The sequence below is a fragment of the Saccopteryx bilineata genome, chromosome 4, assembly GCF_036850765.1.
Source record: "Saccopteryx bilineata isolate mSacBil1 chromosome 4, mSacBil1_pri_phased_curated, whole genome shotgun sequence".
Taxonomy (NCBI): domain Eukaryota; kingdom Metazoa; phylum Chordata; class Mammalia; order Chiroptera; family Emballonuridae; genus Saccopteryx; species Saccopteryx bilineata.
The window spans coordinates 57,474,606-57,486,924 of NC_089493.1; the positions used below are offsets into that span (position 1 = coordinate 57,474,606).

The 12,319-nt window shown below is 45.5% G+C and overlaps 1 long non-coding RNA gene across 2 annotated transcripts in view; it reads right to left on the reverse strand.

Moving 5' to 3' along the window:
• The window catches only part of LOC136334623 (uncharacterized), a 30,464-nt gene extending 20,396 nt beyond the window's left edge, over nt 1-10,068 (reverse strand). For both annotated transcript variants that reach the window (XR_010731196.1, XR_010731195.1), the window contains exon 1: nt 9,648-10,068. This is a non-coding gene — a long non-coding RNA (uncharacterized lncRNA). The remainder of the gene's footprint in view (nt 1-9,647) is intronic.
• Nucleotides 10,069-12,319: the final 2,251 nt, after the last annotated feature.

Sequence of the window (12,319 nt, forward strand, 5' to 3'; positions counted from 1 at the left end):
TCTCTGTCATTCTTTTCTGGCCCCAACACTTAATGGCTGTTTTGGTTCCTACTCGACAGACTGGGATCTTGGGCCCAAGGAGGAGGCAGGAGAGGAAGGTAGCACCCAATCCTGCACCGAGGGCTGCTTTCCCTGTGACATCTCTAGAGATAAGCAAGCCAGCCCAGCTGCCCCTGCACCTCCCCAGACCTATGCCCGCTGGCACTGAGGCTCGCCCATCACCATACGTTGGTTCTTGAAACTGGGCAAAAGGAGCTTTGTCCCTGAGCAGCCTTCCTGTGGGGACCTCAGCCACCACACCGGCTTCTCCATCCCCCCTCTCCCCACCCCGTCTGAGAAAGTCCAGGACTTCCCGGCAATGGGCACCCACTCCTGGCTGGATGCCATACAGAGTCCAGGCTGTTTCAGGAAATCACTCCAACAGCACCCTGGGAGCTGACCTCACGAGATAAGAAACTGCAGCGATTTGTCAGATAAATCTTTATAAAGTCAAGTATCTCTAACCTTCCTCAGGGGAACGTTGACTTTCCTTTTGGTGCCAACTTTTTTTTTTTTTTCAGGGACAGAGAGAGAATCAGAGAAAGGGATAGATAGGGACAGACAAACAGGAACAGAGAGATGAGAAGCATCAATCATCAGTTTTTTGTTGCGACACCTTAGTTTTTCATTGATTGCTTTCTCATATGTGCCTTGACCGTGGGCCTTCAGCAGACTGAGTAACCCCTTGCTTGAGCCAGTGACCTTGGGTCCAAGCTGGTGGCTTTTTGCTCAAGCCAGATGAGGCCATACTCAAGCTGGCGACTTCGGGGTCTCAAACCTGGGTCCGTCTGCATCCCAGTCTGATGCTCTATCCACTGCGCCACCGCCTGGTCAGGCTTTTGGTGACAACTTTGAAAACTGTTTTAAAGCACATATGCGGTAAAGAATAGGTGAGTCTGGGGTGATGCTACGAAAGAGGCAGGTGGGTTAGACTAACCCGGAGTTCTTCCTGCCTGGGCCTGGAGCGGATTCTGGGGGTGCCAGGGGCTGTTGCTGAGGAAGGCAAGGAGTCGAACGGAATCCAGCGAAATGAAGTCTTGCCCTAGAATCTCTGGTGATCCTCCTAAGTTCAGTCCTGCTTTCATGAGCACATCTGTAAACAGATGAACTGGTTCAGAGAAACCCCATCAGGTCCTCCTGCAGACACCAAGGCACTACCTGTGCTCAGGCTCCCTCTCCCACCTGCACAGGGCCCTCCCCCGAACAGAGCTGCCGCCTTACCTCTCCCCTGCAGCTTGGGACAGTGGACATCTGTGGAGCTTTGGTGCGCCCACACCAGAGAGTGCTAGCACCCACCTCTTCCTGCCCAACAGCTGTCTCGTGGCCTCCTCGTTCCTCCCTCTGGCTCAAGAGCCTGTTTAGATCAGGTTTCCTTTCTGTTACAGAGGCTTTTGCTCTCAGTATGGTTGAATTAAACTGAGGTTTGGATGTTTAAAAACAAAGCCAACATCTGTTTTGTGCTTCTCCTAAAGCCACGTCACAGTTTAAGCCTCTGCAGCTGGCTCCTGTTTGCACCACAATTACGGGGTCTCCTTCACCACAGTGCTTCTTAGTGGGGTCCTGTTCAAACTTTGGGGTGCCCCAGAACCATCTGGGGTCCTTATTAAACATACATATTTCTGGGCTGTTAACCACATCTACTGAATCAAAATCTCTGGGTGGTGGGACCCAGGTACGTGTATTTTTTTCACAAGTTGCCCAGGGGGTTCTGTTGTGTAGCCAAGCCCAAAACAATGACGTATAGGGAGTGAGGATGTAGGTTCTGGATAGGGGGCCTCAGCTATAATCCTGGCTCTGCTGAGTGACTTCTGAGAGTTACTTCCATGCTCCAGTTTTCCCATCTGTAAATTGGGACTGATAGAGCGCCACAGGTATTGTTACAAGGAATGAACAAGAAACTGTGTGTGAATCACTTCTAGTCCAGTGCTTCACACAAGAAGTACTTAATGAAATTACTCTCAAGTCCGTGTCTGGTGGAGCACAAGCTCCCAGAGTCCTGTCTACTATTGTTACGGGGTTTCATTTCCTGAATGGCGTCTTTGTGATTGTGGCTGAGTAGGGCTGGAGGCAGGGAGTGTGGGAGACAAATCTTGCTATATTTTAGCCTCCCACAGACGGGCACCTCCTCTGGGCAGGGTCTTGCTCTGCCCCTCTGCAACCCTCCTGGCCCCTAGCAGAGGGCACGGGTGGGAGCTCAGGAAAGCTTGTCCCACTGCCCGGGCCCTTTCCTCCCAACCAGCCCAGCCCAGAGCACCCTCCCAACCAGCCCAGCCCAGAGCACGTCTCTCGCGGTGTTTGAATGCTTGCTGAAGTAGCAGCGCCATCCGCAAAGCCCCTTTCCTTCTGCCTCTTTGTGGTCCAGACAACTGCTCTTCTCTCATCCCGTAGTAAACCCAGGGACCTGTACTTGACAATCGTGTGACCCTGTGCCTGGTACAGCCTGAGCATTTCACAGACATCTTCCCAGCAACCCCACCAAACAGGTACTGTCATTATCCCCATTTTTGGCAGAGAAATAAGGTTCAGAAAAGTCCCGTCACCTGCTCAAGCCCACACAGCTTACAGATGGTGAGGTAAGGATTTGAACGAGGTCTTTGACCACAGTCACCCCTCACTATCACGGTCCTCTGGGCAGGCACCTGCCTCTGTGTCTCCTGGAAGCGTTTGGCCAGTGAGCTACACTGCAGGATGCTCCCTGCTTGTACTTTTCATTCTTTCTTTCCAGTCTCTCCAGGGGAACCCTGCAGACTTGCCCATTTGACACGCCACTGAGATGGGCACAGCCTCTGAGCATCTTTTGCTAGCTGTGTGATCTTTACCAAGTCAGTTAGCCTCTCTGGGCCTCAGTTTCCTCATTTATAAAGACAGGCTTACAATGTGACCTACCCATGGACTTATTGTGAGGATTCTGTACAGGGTTTAGCTCAATGCCATCACTAGTCATTTATAATGTCACTTCTATATGACATCTATAGAGTCATCTATAGTGATTATCCTACCATCCTTTCTTAAGGCAGAGGTTGGTCATCTATAGTGTGCGGGCCAAATCTGCCCTGTCACATGTTTTTTGTGTGGCCCCTGAGATGGGAACAGATTTTCTTTTTGAAATAGTTGGAGGAAAAGAATTGAATAATACTATTCCATGATACATAAAAACTACATGTAATTTAAATGTTAGTGTCCAAAAGTAAAATCTTATTGAAATACATCATGATCATTTATTTACGTATTATCTGGTTACTTTGACTCTACAACAGCAGAGTTGAATAGTCGCAACAGGTTGTATGGTTGGCAAAGCCAAAAATATTTATGATCTGATCTTCTACAGAAAATGTTTGCCAACCCTTATTCTAGGGCACAAAGGTCTTAGGTGAAAGGATGCTGTACAGTCCCAGCCTGGGATGTAAGTAAGAAGAAGGTCTCTGAACTAGAACCCCTGTAGTAAATAAAAAGCAACAGACCATGGTCTGTGTAACTGCAGGCTATGTTGGAAGAAGCAGGTTATGGAGTGTTGCCATAATGTAGGTTTTGGATGCAGTAAGGCAGAGGATAAGATAAAAAGAAGATAAGGTCATTAGCTGGAACTCAAAGACACATACATACACCATCCTCTCTCAGCAGACACACTTCATCATCTGGTTTCCAGGACTTTCCAGCCTGCCTTGTGTCTAGTGAGACTGTGTGATTAAGTCCTAGACAGGGACCTGTTAGAAGAGCTGCACCGGTTTCCAGAACACTTCCTAAAACCAGCTAGCATGTCACCCTGGCCGGGTAGCTCAGTTAGATAGAGCACTGTTTCAATACGGGTTTGATCTCTAGGCAGGGTATATACGGGAATCAACCAAAGAATGCAAAAATAAATGGAACAACAAATAGACGTTTCACTCTCTCTATCTCTCCCCATTCCCCTTTTATAAAAATCAATGACTTAGTTAATTAAAGAAAAAACAGGTAGCACGTGTTCTTCACCCCCTCTTGGATCTTTTCTTTACCCTGTTGCCTGGGAGATGGCTGGAGTTCTGGCATCCATGTTAGACCATAAGATGTCCAATCGTCCTCCTTTAGGGAGGACAGTCCTTCTTTTGTAAGTTCTGTCCTCCCCTGAAAGGTGTCACCCTACATGTCTTCCTTTATGATATTGGAAGACTAATCTGTAAATGTCCATCCATATTCGATCGATGCAGAGTCAATTCATTGTGTATGATGTGACATATTTGTATCTAAATGAGTACTTTTTTCTTACAATTATTATTAAAAATTAATAGGCATGTAAGCATAATTATAATACAAAATATTACAAATGTTTTTATTATGCATTTAACATATTATAGTGTATTATTGTTGCAATGAGTAAAATGTTTTTTTTTATTTAAGATATTGTTTTCTTCCACTTATTTTTGTCCTCCTTTTCATTGTAAAAAAGGTTGGTCACCTTATAGACCATGAAGATAAGAACCACTTCCTAGGCATGGCAGAACAGTGATCTGGAAGGAGACTGAATCCCCAAGACTCCGAGGAACAGAGCCACCCACCGCTCCAGGCCTGAACTGCTTACCTTTAGACTTTCACATGAAGAAGGAAGACAAACGATTTCTTTCTGCTGAAGTCACCGTTATTTTGGAATTCTTATTCTGAGTCAAACTTAATCCTAATAGACCTCATGCTGTCTTTTGGTGATAACTTTCTCTTTTCTTCCCTTTCCAATTGTCCTTGGCCTTCATTTTAATAGGCTTTCCCTCTATCAAAGCGTGGGGAGTTGTGGGGTGAGGGGGCAGCTGTCCTTGGTGATTGAGGAGGCGCAGGAGGCTGGTGAGGAGCACAGGCTTGCTAAGGGCCCTTCCACTGATTGTTTTTTCTTTCTCTCTCTCCTTTCCTCTCTCTCTTTTTCCTTTCCTCTCACTGTCTCTCTAAAAAAATTTTTAGAGAGAGAGAGAGAGAGAGGAAAGGGGAAGGAGAAACATCAATTTGTTCTTCCACTTATTTATGCATTCATTGGTTGATTCTTTTTTGTTGTTGTTACTGCTTGATTTTAGAGAGACAGAGAGAAGAAGGGAGAGAGAGAAGAAAAGAGACAGTGAGAAAGAGAGAGAGCGAGAGCATTCATTTGTTGTTCTATCTAATTATGTATTTATTAATTGCTTTCCTTATGTGTCCTGATGGAGAAACAAAACTGCGACTTTGGTCTTTTGGGATGACTCTAACCAACTGAGCTAATGAGCCAGGGCCCATTGGTTTATTCTTTTTGTTTTTCCGAGAGAGAGAGAGAGAGAGAGAGAGAGAGAGAGAGACGGAGGAGAGGCAAGGAGAAAGGAAGAGAGAGAAGCATTGACTCTTCTTTCTCTTCTTTCTGTGTAGAGTGTTGCACTTAGTTGTACCATTAATAGCTTCTCATATGGGCCCTGACCAGGACTCAAGCTGTGATCCCAGGATTGAGCCAACAACCTCAGTGCTCCAGGACTATGCTTTATCGATGGTGTCCCCAGCCAGGGCCTATGGTTGATTGTTGTATGTGCCCTGACAGGGGATTGATCCTGCAAACTTGATGTATCCGGATGATGCTCTAACCCAGGTGTCCCCAAACTACAGCCCCGCGAGCGGCATGCGGCCCCTTGAGGACATTTATCTGGCCCCCCGCCGCACTTCCGGAAGGGGCACCTCTTTCATTGGTGGTCAGTGAGAGGAGCACTGTATGTCGTGGCCCTCCAACGGTCTGAGGCTAACCAATTGAGCTACCCAGCCAGCACCTCCTTCATCTGATTTTTCGTACTTAAGTTCCTCCACCTGACAAAGGAGAATGACAGTACCTTCTCTCAGTTAACTCTGAGCCAGGCACATACAAAGAGGTTTTGATTTATTTTTACTTTTTAAGCTATTTTCATTGTCATCATCATTTATGCTCTGATTGTTATGAAGGCAAGCATTGCCTTCATTAAATGGAAAACTGGTCACTCCCCCAACCCCCTCCCACCACCACTTAAAATTTTTTGTTACTCAACATATAACACTGCCAGGAAAGCAAAGATCTTAGTCCAGCCACAACCCCCTCTGCAATGTAACTGAAGCCAACCTCTTCATTTCATCTCCCAACTCGCTCAGAAAACCCAAAGTGCAGCCAGGGGAGGACAAGGCACCAATGTCAGCTTCCCTGCAGTATGGGTGTTCTATGGGTCGGCCACTGGAGGGACCCTTCTCAAAGTCAACCACAATGAATGCATGTGGTGCATGGCGGCAGCGGCGGGCGGAGGGAGGGAGGAGCTGGGGACTGGGGGACAGTTTGGGGGCCGGGGGGTTCACAGTTTGATTCCCAGCTTCATCACCTTGGGCAGGTGGTAGAAAACGCTGACCTGGATTGGGGCCTTGGGCATTTACTCACGCTGGCTGAATCAGGCCCTCAGAGGGGGAGGAGAGGAGGGGTGGAAATGTTGAGGGGGGAGCTCAGAGAAATCCGGCCTGGACCTCCCTTGCTCTCCTCACACTACACAAATTCAGGGAGTGAATGGATTGCGATGCAGTTTTTGAGTAAGGTTCAAATCCTTTGCTTTCCAAACTCAGGAACTCAAGAATCAGTAAGTTCAGATATCACAGCATCACTCTCTATCTAAATTCACTTTCCGAACTCAACAATATTTGAGGAATATTGTGTGGTAGGCAGTTAGATAGGCATGAACGAGGACAGAAAAGAACAACGGGCCAGGTCAGAGGGTCAGGAACAGAAGGTCACCAAAGCAAGGACCATAGGCCGGGCCTCAGTTGTGTTTTATCCCTAGGCCCAGAAAAGCAGCAAAACCAAACAAGCAATGCCAAGGCTGCCTCAGGACCAGCTGCATTAATTAATGACTCCCTGCCCAGGCACTGACCAATCAGTGGAGACCATGACCCTGACAGGACACACCTGGAAGGCTGATGAACCCTCCCCAGGACCTCCCCTAAAATACGTGCCCTTAAAAGCCCTGAGGTCAGAGGCCCCAGCGTCTCTCAGAGCACAGCTGTGCCTTTCCTCTCCCCCTGCACTCCCCTCATCTTTATCTACTCTACTCTCTCCTAAGCTCCAAGGGCCCTTTCTTTGCCTCTGTAACTTGCTTCCTAAAGTTCATTTATTTTACCTCTGTGATTTCCTAAATCAGGGGTCCCCAAACTGCGGCCCCCTGAGGCCATTTATCTGGCCCCCGCCGCACTTCCGGAAGGGGCACCTCTTTCATTGGTGGTCAGTGAGAGGACTGCAAAGCGCAGTGTCGCTCACTACAGTGCTACTTCTGGTGACACGGGGTGCACGTATCATGGCTCCAGAAGCACGTCATATCACTTGTTACGGCTAGCAGTGACAAATATGGAACTGGACATTGACCATCTCATTAGCCAAAAGCCGGCCCATAGTTCCCATTGAAATACTGGTCAGTTTGTTGATTTAAATTTACTTGTTCTTTATTTTAAATATTGTATTTGTTCCCGTTTTGTTTTTTTACTTTAAAATAAGATATGTGCAGTGTGCATAGGGATTTGTTCATAGTTTTTTTTTTCTTATAGTCTGGCCCTCCAATGGTCTGAGGGACAGTGAACTGGCCCCTGTCCTAAATAAACTTTCTCTTATATTTTGAGTCTTGATTCTGAATTCTTTCCTAGCCAAAACTCAAGTGCCGAGGTCCAGCTTAACCCTACTGCCCTAACACCTGGTTCCATTTTTGTTCTCACTGCCACTAACAATTTATACTTTAAGAGAAAAAAATACACTGAGATGTAAGATATTAAATTTTTATCTGATAGTATGTCAGTATTTTATTTATTCATTTTTTTAAAGAGGAGAGAGAGAGGGAGAGAGAGAGAGAGAGAGAGAGACAAGGGGGAGGAGCAGGAAGCATCAACTCCCATATGTGCCTTGACCAGGCAAGCCCAGGGTTTCGAACCGGCGACCTCAGCATTTCCAGGTCGATGCTTTATCCACTGCGCCACCACAGGTCAGGCCATGTCAGTATTTTATAAAAATATAATTAAGCTTACAGAACTAAATTTATTACTTAAGAGTTATGTTTACTGAAATGTTGCATCTTTTGGGCTGCTATGTGTTTTAGGCTATAAAGCCAGAGTGATGACAACATGATTCAGAAGTGTCATTGTTTTCATGGCCATATTTGGCTACTATAGGATCAAGTTCAATTTCCTCAAACTGATGTTCAAGACCCTCAATAATATTACCTACATTTTCCAATCCAGCTAAGTAGTCTTACTGCCTACCCACGTATGCTTGTTCATTTCTTGCCTTTGCTATCACAGTTCTCCATGCTAGGATTTCATGTCTCCTCTCCTTTGCCCTCCAAATATAATCCCTTCTTTACAGAGCAACATCACTTTTCTCGACTGTAGTCCTCTGACTGTTGACCACAGACGTGCGCCGTGGAATATACTCTATTTGTTTTCTGAAGCTGCGTTCATCCCGTAACAAGATTCTAAACTACTTAAAGATGAGGACGAGGCCACTTTTTTCTTTTCTTTCCTTTCCTTTTTAAATTCTTTATTAAGGCCATTTTAAATTATAAAAACAATATAAGGATTTATAACTCATCAGCCAAACTGGAAATATACAAAGTAGAAAGAAAAATGTCCTCTCTAATCCCATTTGCCAGAAGTCTCCACTGATAAAAACTGGCACATACGTGCAGATACACTGTAACCTCAGTGCTCTGAGGGAGGGATAGTTTGTTTAATCTATAACCCTAGGCATTAAACACATGTGCAGCATCCAGAAGTCTGTGTGAAGCGTCCTGGATCTGAGCTTTCAATAAATTTCTTAGAATTACTGCTAAATTTTCCACTTGTTCAGAAGCCGACATTTGAGTTAGAAGTGCACCAGGAGCAAATGGGAACCAGAGATAATAAAACCCTGCGAAATGCAATTTCCAGTTTTGTGTAATGCTGGAGCCAAATATTTCTACCATATCTCCTAGGAAATATAGAATGAATCAAAGGTGAAAAATGTAAGGAAGTCAAACTCACTGGCTACTAATGCAACAACAATAAAGGGCAGGTTTCTCTAGCTGTAGACACCCCCCCACACACACACACACACAACAAGTCGCAGAGTAAGACCAGCCTTTCTATGTGCAGAGCACCAGATGAGCCCATAGCCTGCCTGCACCTATGTATGTGTGGCCTTTCTTTCTATTCTTTGCTTTCTGTTAACATTTCAACCCTCTGCAGGCGGGAGGCTGACTCTAAGGTGCTGTTCGAGTAGACAAGGCAAAGGGCTGAAGGGGAGCAGAGTTTTCCACCCCAAAATATGCCTTTCAGGATATAGATTATTTTAAGCTGTTTACTTTCAAGAAACGAAAGACTCGGAAAGAACCTTTGAACTTCGTCCTAACTCCCTAAAAGAATGTGGATAGAGGACCTGCTCCCCGAAGGGAGCTCTCCTCACAGATGGCCGGAGCTCAGTATGAGCTAGGTGTGGCAGAGAGAGGAGCCTAGCAAGGCCTTGGGTCAAGGTCCTCTCTGTGTCCCATTGTTTCAGATGGCCCAGCAAACATTTGTGTACCAGACATTTGCTTTTCCATCTCTACGTGAATTACCTTTCCCTCCTTTGAAGTCCCAAATCACAACTCACCCTTTCTCCTTACCTCAAAATGGCAATAAGCCTCAATTGCTCCATTTGTCCTGGGGTCCCATATTCTCCAGAATCGAAGGAATGAAGGCAGAGCTTAAAAGGAGAGCAATAGCCTGACCTGTGGTGGCGCAGTGGATAAAGCATCAACCTGGAAACACTGAGGTTGCTGGTTCAAAACCCTGGCTTACCTGGTCAAGGCACATATGGGAGTTGATGCTTCTTGCTCCTCTCCCTTCTCTCTCTCTCTCTCTCTCTCTCTCTCCCTGCTCTTCCCCCTTCTCTCTCTCTCTCTCTCTCTCTCTCTCTCTCCCTCCCCCCTCCTCCCTAAAAAAAAAAAAAAAAAAGGAGAGCAATAAGGTTGCTATGAGGTGCAACGGAGCTACATCAGGTATGTATATAACTCAACAAATCCAATTTCTGTGCTGGCGGCTGCAGTGGCAGGTGGAGGGGGAAGAAGGACTGAGAGTGAGAGCAAGGCCAGCGGGAGAGAAAAGAAAACAAAACCCTGGGTGCCCCACCACCCCTTGTTGTTCCCTTCCCTCGGCCACACCTTTGAGATATCCTTTCATTACATGCCTTTTAATCACCTTTTGTAACCTTTGTACTTTACCTTTTATTCCTTGCTGGGACCCTAACCTAGACAAATGGTAAGGGTTATTGGGATCCTATGTGACATTGACACCCAATGCACTTAGAGGAAAATATTACCCTCCAAAACTTGGGGGGTAATATTTAATTACCTAGAGACTGTGCAAATGAACCCACAGCCTTGGTGAGCATTGGCTTTTATCAGTAGAACAGGAAGGCCAAAAGCTGGCCCCACATTGGGCAATGAATTATTTACTCCCAGTATCCAGAAAGCTGCTACTGTGCCATGTGCGAGGGGGGCAGGGGGGATATAGATTCTTCTAGGTATATGGGTTCCCTGCTCAGATTCAGGACACTTCACACAGACTTCTGGATGCTGCACATGTGTTTAATGCCTACGGTTATAGATTAAGCAAACTCTCCCTCCCTCAGAGCACTGAGGTTACAGTGTATCTGCACATACCTGGAAAGGGTATGTGCCAGTTTTTATCAGTGGAGACTTCTGGCAAATGGGATTAGAGAGGACATTTTTCTTTCTACTTTGTGTATTTCCAGTTTGGCCGATGACTTATAAATCCTTATATTGTTTTTATAATTAAAAATGGTATTATTGAGTACTGTTGGAACTCCTTGAAATTATGATTTGAATTGCAATCTCTACATTAATTTGATAGAGTTGTTATCTGTAGAATAACTTGTCTCTTCATCCTGTACTTGGTATCCAATGTTACTTTTATACTTTCTAATTAAGATTTGGCTCTACTGTTGTGTGTGTGTGTGTATGTGTATGTGTGTGCACGCGTGCACGTGCGCATGTGCACCAAGTGTCATACCATTAATAGGTTCCCAGTCCAGACCCAGATGATACAAAAGCACGAGCTCTTCTCCAGGGCAGCATGCTGCTCCTGACTCCCCCTAGTGCAGAGGTTGGGAACCTATTGCTCGTGAGCCAGATGTGGCTCTTTTGATAGCTGCATCTGGCTCGCAGACAAATCTTTAATAAAAAAATTAATAACATTAAAAATAGAAAACATTCTCGTGTATTACAATGCATTCATTTCCTATTGCTCATGTTCAAGGTTGCAGGTGGCTGGAGCCAATCACAGCTGTCCTCTGGGACAACACCAAATTTTTATTGGATAATGCTTAACGTACACAGGTCATTGTATGGCTCTCATGGAACTATCAATACATTTAAAAATATGTGGCGTTCATGGCTCTCTCAGCCAGAAAGATTCCTGACCCTCTGCCCTAGAGTATATACACTGGGTGTTGATCAGATGAGAGGTCATCCTCTCACTGCATGTTTCCTGAAGCTAGTTCCCCTGTAGGCACTAACTACAACCTGGAATAGACTACAAATGCATACATGAGTATGAAGTCCCATAAAATATTGTCATTTAGCTCCATTCCAATGACTGTGCTAGCTCAGATGAAATATTCTTATTTCAAGGACCCAGGACTTTATTTTATTTTATTTTATTTTATTTATTCATTTTAGAGAGGAGAGAGAGAGGAGATACAGAGAGGGAGAGAGAGGAGAGAGAGAAAGGGGGAGGAGCTGGAAGCATCAACTCCCATATGTGCCTTGACCAGGCAAGCCTAAGGTTTCGAACCAGCAACCTCAGCATTTCCAGGTCGACGTTTTATCTACTGCGCCACCACAGGTCAGGCAAGGACCCAGGACTTTAATTCACATTAAAAGTAATCGCTCTCAAGAACTTTTGGAATATTTCATAATTTTTTTTTTCCTTTTCACAAGTCAGCAGTTATTTTTTCTTCAAAGTTATTTTTAATGGGTATGAATATATATTTTTCTAGTTTTGGAAAGAAGCGTTCTTGAAGAAAGCTAGGGCCAGACGAGTCTCTTTTCCCGCAGAGGCTATACGCCAGCTACAGAGCAGCACTTAGTGGGGCCAGCGAGAGTGAGCAGTCTGGAGTCAGAGGCGGCATGCTCTGACTTCAGCTTCCTCAACAACAGATTAGAAATGATGAGTATTTACCTCAAAAGCTTGGGATGAGACTCAATGAGATAATGACTCTACAAGGGTACCGCCCAGGGTCTGGCAATTAGCAGAGCTCCATTTTGGGTGGCCT